At 38.5% G+C, this 8552-nt stretch overlaps 1 long non-coding RNA gene across 1 annotated transcript; it reads right to left on the bottom strand.

Moving 5' to 3' along the window:
* Positions 1-682: 682 nt before the first annotated feature.
* LOC124257284 lies at positions 683-5334 on the bottom strand. Its single transcript, XR_006893229.1, has 2 exons — positions 5305-5334; positions 683-1089 (listed from the first exon to the last, which is right to left on the bottom strand). It is a non-coding gene; the product is annotated as an uncharacterized LOC124257284 (long non-coding RNA).
* Between the last annotated feature and the right edge of the window lie 3218 nt (positions 5335-8552).

The following is an 8552-nucleotide window of genomic DNA, read 5'->3' as shown; positions in this document are numbered from 1 at the left end:
GTGCTGATCCATTGGGGGACTATATTTACTTACTGTTACATTTGCAAGATAGTTTCTATGTACAGAATCCAGCTAGGGCCCATGCAGGAAGCAAAAGTACTGTAAGTTCCCGTAGTCCCTAGTATGCTGATCAACCTTCAGATGTTGGCAATCTACAGTCCATTCTTATATTGTACCGTTAAAGTATTTTATGGTTTTATGCTAGTTTTAGTGTACATTTATGATAGGCTAGATATTTTACTGTCATTCGCAGACAGGTAAGTATCTAAGTTTGTTATTATTTCATGTACACATTTACAAATTTACGACTTTCAAAGTCACTACATGGCTGCCGATGTGACTTTGTAACTCACTCACTCACCATTCTACATACAGAAACTTACAATTGTGAATGTGCCATTTATTACATTTTACATGAAAAAACAACAAACACAATAACACAGTCACTGTTATGATTCAGCTGTTTCATTATTTTGAATAGCTCACATTTCAATAGAACTCAGGAAAATAATCAAAGCGTGTGCGTTTGAGAAGCAACATCAAGAGGGAATCTTCAGCATTTGAGAACACAACTTCTGTATGAATATGCAAACAATCAATATGTCAAAACCTTTCAAAGTTTTATGCATGTGATGAAATTAGGTCAGCTTGGGCATCCATAACATGGTATTTATTAAACAGATTTCAAATTCAAATTCATGCTTATTGTATGAAAGGCCATAGGCCCATATACTTGAAGTGTGCATTTGAAGATGCCTTAATGTATCACATATACACACTAGCAATCTCACATACTAAAGACTTGGCAACTCGCTGACAACCATGAAGCTTCTGTTGCATTCATACTGAGCAGGCAACAATCCTCTGGTACATATGAAGCAGAGCCTGAGTTGAGACATTTGTTTTGCAACACAGAGAAAGAAGAAATATAACCAAGTTGATGACAACAAGGCTTGAATCAGTCCACAATCGCAAACAGATGGTGTATGCTCTACCTAGGATGTCTGTTGGTGAATGTGAAGAGTCCTGGTTGATGCCTGGCACAATACCGTTGCCATCCTCATCGCCCCACACAGACTGTGCATCATCCTACAAATACAATACATACAATGCTTAGTAAAACTACAAAAACAGCCAAAGTAAGACATGTATACATATTCAAATGCATGCAAGGTGGTACATCTGATCACAATGAAATTATATAATTAGACCGAATAATTTATAGATGTAACCAAAATATTGTTTTCACAATCACAAAGGAAAGATCTGTAGCATACATGTATATTGTTTCATCCATTGGACAGTGTGACCTATTTGATTGATAAAAGATGCCACAAAATAGTAGCCAGCACAGTGTACAAATATTCAAGGTATCATCTACTACCAAATCGCCAATTGAAATCTAAGTATATATAGGTACAACGGTACATATTTTAACCTAAATAGGAATCATGTTTAAACACTGAATGTAACACCTGATTATATCAGTGATGTTATTCATTTCACTTGAAATGACCAGCTCAACTGAGAAAAGCATGCAAAATCTTACATTTCCCTTGAATGAAAATATCGCCAGTAGGTATTTCTTAGTTTTATCAAACCTCTAAGGAAACAATTCACAGCAATATGATAACATAAAATGGGCAATGACCTTTACTTGACTTGACTTTAAAAACTGCAAAATGTGCAATACAACTTTCAGTTACAGTTACATATCTGATGTACAATAATTAATATACTCGCTACTGACATTTAAACAATATTTATTTATTATTAAACAGTCTATAAGTCTATATAAATACCTATCCGAATACAATTCGATGGGAGACATTTTACATACATTAATCATTACAGACAAGAGAACACACCATTTGAAGAGTAAAAGACTTAATGAAAAAGACAGTAGTATAATTAATCAACTAGGTCAAAAATCGTTTTGTTAAGGTAAAACAGTCATGTACAGATTTTACAATATTTTCATTGATTTCGTCAGAATATGAGTAACTTCCACATAGTACAGATTAAATATTAAAACCATTTTTGTAATAGAAACACTTTGATCGAATTGTATTCATATTTGGACAGATAAACAGAAAATGAATGGCATCTTCATAATGATGGCCACAAGTGCAAGTAGATGTATTTTGAAGAAAACGGTCAAAATTATGTGCATTTAAGTCACTACAGCCAAGTCTTAACTTACAATGAATTATTTGGTTAAATCTATTACCAGTGTTTCTGAAGACATGATATATGTTGGATGAGACAGTTCGATCAAAGTGTTTCTTGAACATGGCAACGGAATCTATGTTTCTCATATCATTATCTAACTTGTTCCACTCCGTCATAGAGGATGGTAAAAAAAAGATTTTTTATATGTTTCCGTAATACATAATGGAGTATATTGCTAGATCTAGATCCATATGTGGATACAGAGGATATGTTTATTGGAATTAGATCTGATAAATACTTTGTAGTTTTATTATGGAACATTTTATGAAATCATACATTTGGTGATTTTTGCGACGTTCCCTTAATGATGAAAAACCATTTTCATGATAGAATGACAAACTCCTCTAACGGATCCACATATGGTTCTTAAAGCATCTAAGTGAAGTTTTTCTAACAATAACTCTTGAGTTTGTGTACAGTTGTTCCAAATATAATCACAATAGTCAAAAAGTGGTAAAACAAATGAACTATACTGGGTTTGGAGGGTTTTCCTCTGAAGGCGGTATTTCACACTTCTTAAACCATTGATCATAGGACTAACTTTAGAAATAATATCATCTATATGTATATTATAAAGAAACTGTTCATTGTCAAAATATTATCCCAGTTGATAAGTACGATAACAATGTCAAAGGTACATATAAACTGTAATGGAGGGATCATGAGACCATAACAAGTCGGGAGAATTTCAACTGAAAAGTCAATCACAATGACGTCACGAGCCCACAAGCGGGACAGGGGTCAAACGACCATGTCACAAGCTCAATAACGGGTATGTCCACCATAGGCATTTACAACAGCAGTGTATCGACGACGCATAGAGCCTATCAAACGTGCAAGGAGGGCTTGTGGGATGTCACGCCAGATTCTCTCAAGTTCTGTTGCAAGGTCAGGGGCGTTATTTGGCAGAAGGAAGACGGCGTAGACGTCGATCCATCTCGTCCCAAACATGTTCTATCGGGGAGAGATCCGGTGAATTTGCAGGCCAAGGCAGTAAGTCAACGTTGTGGTGTTGCAAGAAATCCATAGCTACCCTTGCCGTATGAGGGCCGGCATTGTCCTGTTGGAATGTTAAACCAGGGCCATGACGTTGCAGAAAAGGAATCGCCACAAGTAGAAGAATCTGATCCCTGCAGCCCACACCAGTTAAGTTGCCCTGAACAATCACCAAAAGAGTTCTTTGGCGTGTTGTTATTCCACCCCAAATCATCACGGAACCACCACCAAAACGATCCTCTCCAAGACACAGGCCTGTGCATAACGTTCTCCCACGCGTCTATAGGCACGTTGACGTCCATCACTATGGGAAATGCTAAACCTGGACTCATCTGTAAAAAACAACATTTCTCCACCAAAACGAGGGTCTGCGGACATGATTTCGGCACCCATTCGGCGTGCTTGTCGATGACGTTGTGTCAGGATTGGCCGTATGGCGGGACGTCGTGGTCTGATCCCGTGATGACGTAAACGTTGTCGAACTGTGTTGGGGTGGATACGGCGAAGTCCTGGGATGGTCCGGGGAGTCATCACTGCAGTCTGAAACCTGTGACGAGGATGGGTCACCCTTATCCATCTGTCCTGTGGCCAATCGATGACGTCATTTGTGTTCTGGTAGCGTCTTACCAGTGCAGAAATGGTGTTCCGGTGGCAGTGGAAATGTGCCGCCACTTGTCACTGAGATATTCCCCCCACGGACCATCCCAATGGCCTCACGACGTTGTGCAGACGTAAGACTTGGCATGCTATGCGTTTCAATAGCCGTTTAATTGTTTGAACGATCGCAAGGACAGGGGTTGAGCTTTCCAAAGAGACAGTATTGTGTGGCATTCATTTTCTCTGTTTCTCTTTCCCGGACTGCACGTGCAACAACGTCTTGCACGTCCCAAGGACGAAACCACTGACATCACAGAACGTGGCACGTGCATGCATGTTGGATACATTATCACTAATCTGAGTTTAAATCCTTATGTGTCTACACAGGTTTGATAAATTTAGATTTTAAATTTTCGTATGCAGTTTCTTTATGTGCCTAGTATATATTCCAGTGGCCATCGCTTTGTAAAGTCAGCCCCAGATGTTTATGAGTGTCAACAGACTTTATCGGTATATCATTCATTATAAGATCTGGCATTGATGTTACTGTTTTCTTTCTAGAAAAAATGATAGATTCAGTTTTATTGGGATTAAAATTTACTTTCCATGTCTGGGCCCATTTAGCTATTATTTCTAAACCATCGTTTAACATATTGGAAGATAACATAGGGTCATCAATTATCACACATAAGGATGTATCATCGGCAAATAATTTAATATTACTCTGTATATCTTCAACAATATAATTGATATGAACGAAAAAGAGTAAAGGTCCTAGGACTGATCCCTGAGGGACGCCAGCTTTAATTGATTTAACATTTGACTTATACCCATGTATTACTGTAAACTGATTTCTATTATTTAGACAATTTTCAAACCATAATAACAGAGATCCGCGTATTCCACTAGCCCATAACTTATGCAAAAGACCCTTGTGCCAAACCCTGTCAAACGCTTTGCTTATATCGCAGAATACAGCGCGTACCTCCTTGCCACTATCGATCGCCTTAGCTATATAGTCATACAAATGAGTGAGCTGGAATGATGTTGAATCACCAGTCGTGAAACCTGACTGTAATGAAGTGATAGTTCCATTATCTAGAAAAAACATTTAACACATATTTAAAAACACACTTCTCAAATACTTTTGAAAGACAACTAGTAAGTGAAACCGGTCGATCATTAGTATAAGCATGAACATTATTTTTTTTATAAATTGGAACAATGGATGAACATTTCCATATATCTGGAAATTGAGAAGAGGACAAAGAAATATCAAACAGATTACAAAGTGGAATGGATAATTGAAAGCAATATATATGGTTACTATAGAAGTGTATGGGAAAACATTTGGTGTTGTGTAACGACAAGTCATCCCGCCGTGGAACAGTTTAATGTACAGGTTCATACATTCACAGTCGGTAAAGTTGTTTGTTATGTTTCAAGGGAAGCAACTCTGTATGGCACATCTCCACTCACAAGGCACATCCAGGAAGTGCTTTACAGCAGGTTTATTCATCTTCGTGCAGCTATACCATATTTCAGCATATGTCGGCGTTAAACTACAACACAACATAAAGAAGAAAGGAATATGATCAACTGAATCAATCTGTCAACATCATTTGTTGGAATAAATAAAACAGCACGATTAAGGTGCATGTTGCAATAGGACTTCTGTATCTACCGCACGTATTTCTATGTCCCTTTAGATAAATTAGAAGACTTTCGATTGGATAAATGTCAGTGCATATGAAACAGTTTCATGGGTAGTATGTCTCTATCTTACCCAGTAACGACGGGCAATATTGACGACCATGACGGTTTGACACCTTTGAAAATTGAAATCAAAGTCACTTGGAAAATCCTACTATAATTATCACGAAAAGGTTTTCTTCATATTTTTGAGAATATAATAATGTATAAGTATCATGTAAGAGGTGGAAATACATTGGACCTAAAGGTATATCATAAATGGTTATTTGAAATCAAAAGTCCTTTAAAAACTAGTTTAAACCTACAGGAGTCATGTCCCTTCCAATATCGATATTGTTTGTTATGACATTTAGTACAATTTGACAGCTATGTGTTAGGTGTTCTATATGTATGGATCAATGTCAGCCAGTGCATTACAAGTTCTGTAGCAGCTATTCTCGGGGAAATCATTACTCATTCATCACGTGACTGTGACTAGGTGCCCGTCTATTTTTACAGTTCGCCTCACCATTGACTTGTCTGTCATTGACTTGAACGTAGCCACTAGTACTGGCCTTTTGCCAACAGAGAGGTTCACATTAAAGTTATATTGCCACTGTGCCAGGATAACTACGTGCAGAGCCAAACATATTAAATTATAAACTACTGGTTAGGAGTTCCTCAGTAACCTTCAGTGACTAATCCTTGGTAGTGAGTGAGTTTAGTTTTACGCCGCACTCAGCACAATACCAGCTTTATGGCGGCGGTCTGTAAATAATCAAGTCTGGGCCATATAATCCAGTGATCAACAGCACGAGCATCGTTCTACGCAATTGGGATACAATGCGAGCCTGACCGACCGTTATGACAAGCATGGGTTACTGAAGATAAATTCTGACCCGGATCATCACGGGTTAATCCTTGACACAAATTGATACTATTTCCCCAACTGGTCTGCCTGGTGTCAGTTCAGATATGTAAAGACTGCCTGGTGGATGAATGAAGGTGCGATCTATTGATCTATTGTACACGACGTGTCAAAGCATACTTGCACAGAAATATTAACAAAACCTTGTACTCAACTGTTCAAAATCAACCACATACTTGTACACAATTAAACTAAACATCGTTTAGCATGGTACGGACTATTCTGTTGTTAAGACTGAGAGGATTCATCGATGATCTATCCATCAGTTCCCTAACTGGTAATAGATCATCTGGTCATTTCCAGGCACGTAGCCCTCTCTCCAACCATTTCTGAATGCGACATTGACAAGTTTTCCGAATATGTGTCTAACTCTATACAATTTCCTCAGACGAACTGGACCCTGTTGTTGCAAAGTGCATTGAGGGGTAAAGCTCAGGAAGTTAGTTTATTCTGCCTCACCTGTTGATAGGAGTCCTGGCAATCATGATGTGAAGCCTGCAGTTTTCAGGCTCATGAAGTGGTTCCTGTAGCTAATAGACAATGGTTTAGGTGTACCAAGGGATGAAAGGGATGAAGGCAGAACGGGACAAGATGTAAATGGCCAGCAGTCGTGACTTGACCAACAGAAGGGTTCAAGCATCAAGACCTGAACGCGATACCTCCAAGTCAAATTCAACGTCTGATACAGTCAGTTGGTCGACGTTGTTATTGCTATTACTGGACGTCATTCGTTGATATTGTGCTCAGTTATTGATGCTAATGTGATTTCTTGATGTTGTTATGTGAAAATCAACGCACCTGTTAACGCCTTGCATATATACTCACAACATATTGAGTTAAAGTTTTACTATGTTTGCTTCTCTGTATAAATTACCGTTCCACCGTTCCTTTTGCTTTCCGATATAAATATCCCTAGAGGGTCAGTTTATCCAGATAGTGAGGTTGGATAAGTTCCTATTCTATGGTTTATGCTAACATAGTGACACTCTGAAAAGTATGGGGTATTTCGATACTTTTTTTCAATGTGTATGGTTGCTGTATTTCACAATGAACTTCGTGCGTCTGGTGTGATACAGTCCATGTCAGGTTGACCTGTCGTATCTGCTCACTGTACTGATAGTGACGTGTGTCTGTTATCTGTCGTACAAACAAGTCATTGTTAAATACACGAGGCTACATTTCAGTCGACATGTCTTGGGCATACATTATGTGGAGTTTTTGTCATAAAAGGAATAAGTTTCGCGTTGGCTGCAAATTTCTATTTCCGTTCGGTCAGAATATGTACGTTGTTTCAGACCACCATTCAGCGTTCATTGGCCACCATCAACGTCCCTGTAAATTGTACAATGTCTCTCTCTAGACCAGGGATCGAACCACCGACCATGTTCTCTCCTTACAGCTGCTCTATCCACTGGGTCCAGTGGCGATGTGCTCGTTGATTGGGTGGACAAGATGGGCGACATGCTTGATGGTCCATCATCATTAGCACAGGGACATTGCCCGTATGCGCAGACTTTTCTTCTCAAATATTAACTGACGTCATACTATAATATTATATTATTTACTGACATCACACTACACTACTGTATTATTATAGACAATAATACTACACCACTATATTAATTATAGACAATAATACTATACACTACGATAACACTAACATCAGTCTGTATATAAAGACAAGTTACTTAGATGAACTCAAAATCTAACATCGCCTACCTGTTACTGTTACGTACAGGCATACCCTGCATTCACACAGCAAAGATAACATGGCCATTGTTGTAAGGTAATAAACAGATGCTCCGACTGCTGCAAGCTGTACCAAGCTACAGGTGCAAAAGGTTGAAGATAAATATCAACACGATAACAAAGAGAACATCCCCCTGACTTGAAGTATGCAGGTCTTCACTAATCTGTGGGCCTGTAATATTTAGAAGGTACCTACTGTCGTGGAGGTAAGTGAGAAAACTTCAGCACGATACAGTTAAATAGTGAAGATCATATACAGTGTTTTATCGGATATACTAAATGACATGGAGGACAAAACAACCCCTAAGTCCTCTGCAATAACATATTCGTAAACCATGGTTGTGTGTACGGTACATGA

The sequence above is a fragment of the Haliotis rubra genome, unplaced genomic scaffold (genome assembly GCF_003918875.1).
Source record: "Haliotis rubra isolate DU_JTF1 unplaced genomic scaffold, ASM391887v1 Scf655, whole genome shotgun sequence".
NCBI classification, from domain to species: Eukaryota; Metazoa; Mollusca; class Gastropoda; order Lepetellida; family Haliotidae; genus Haliotis; species Haliotis rubra.
This window is presented reverse-complemented; position numbering and strand designations above follow the sequence as displayed.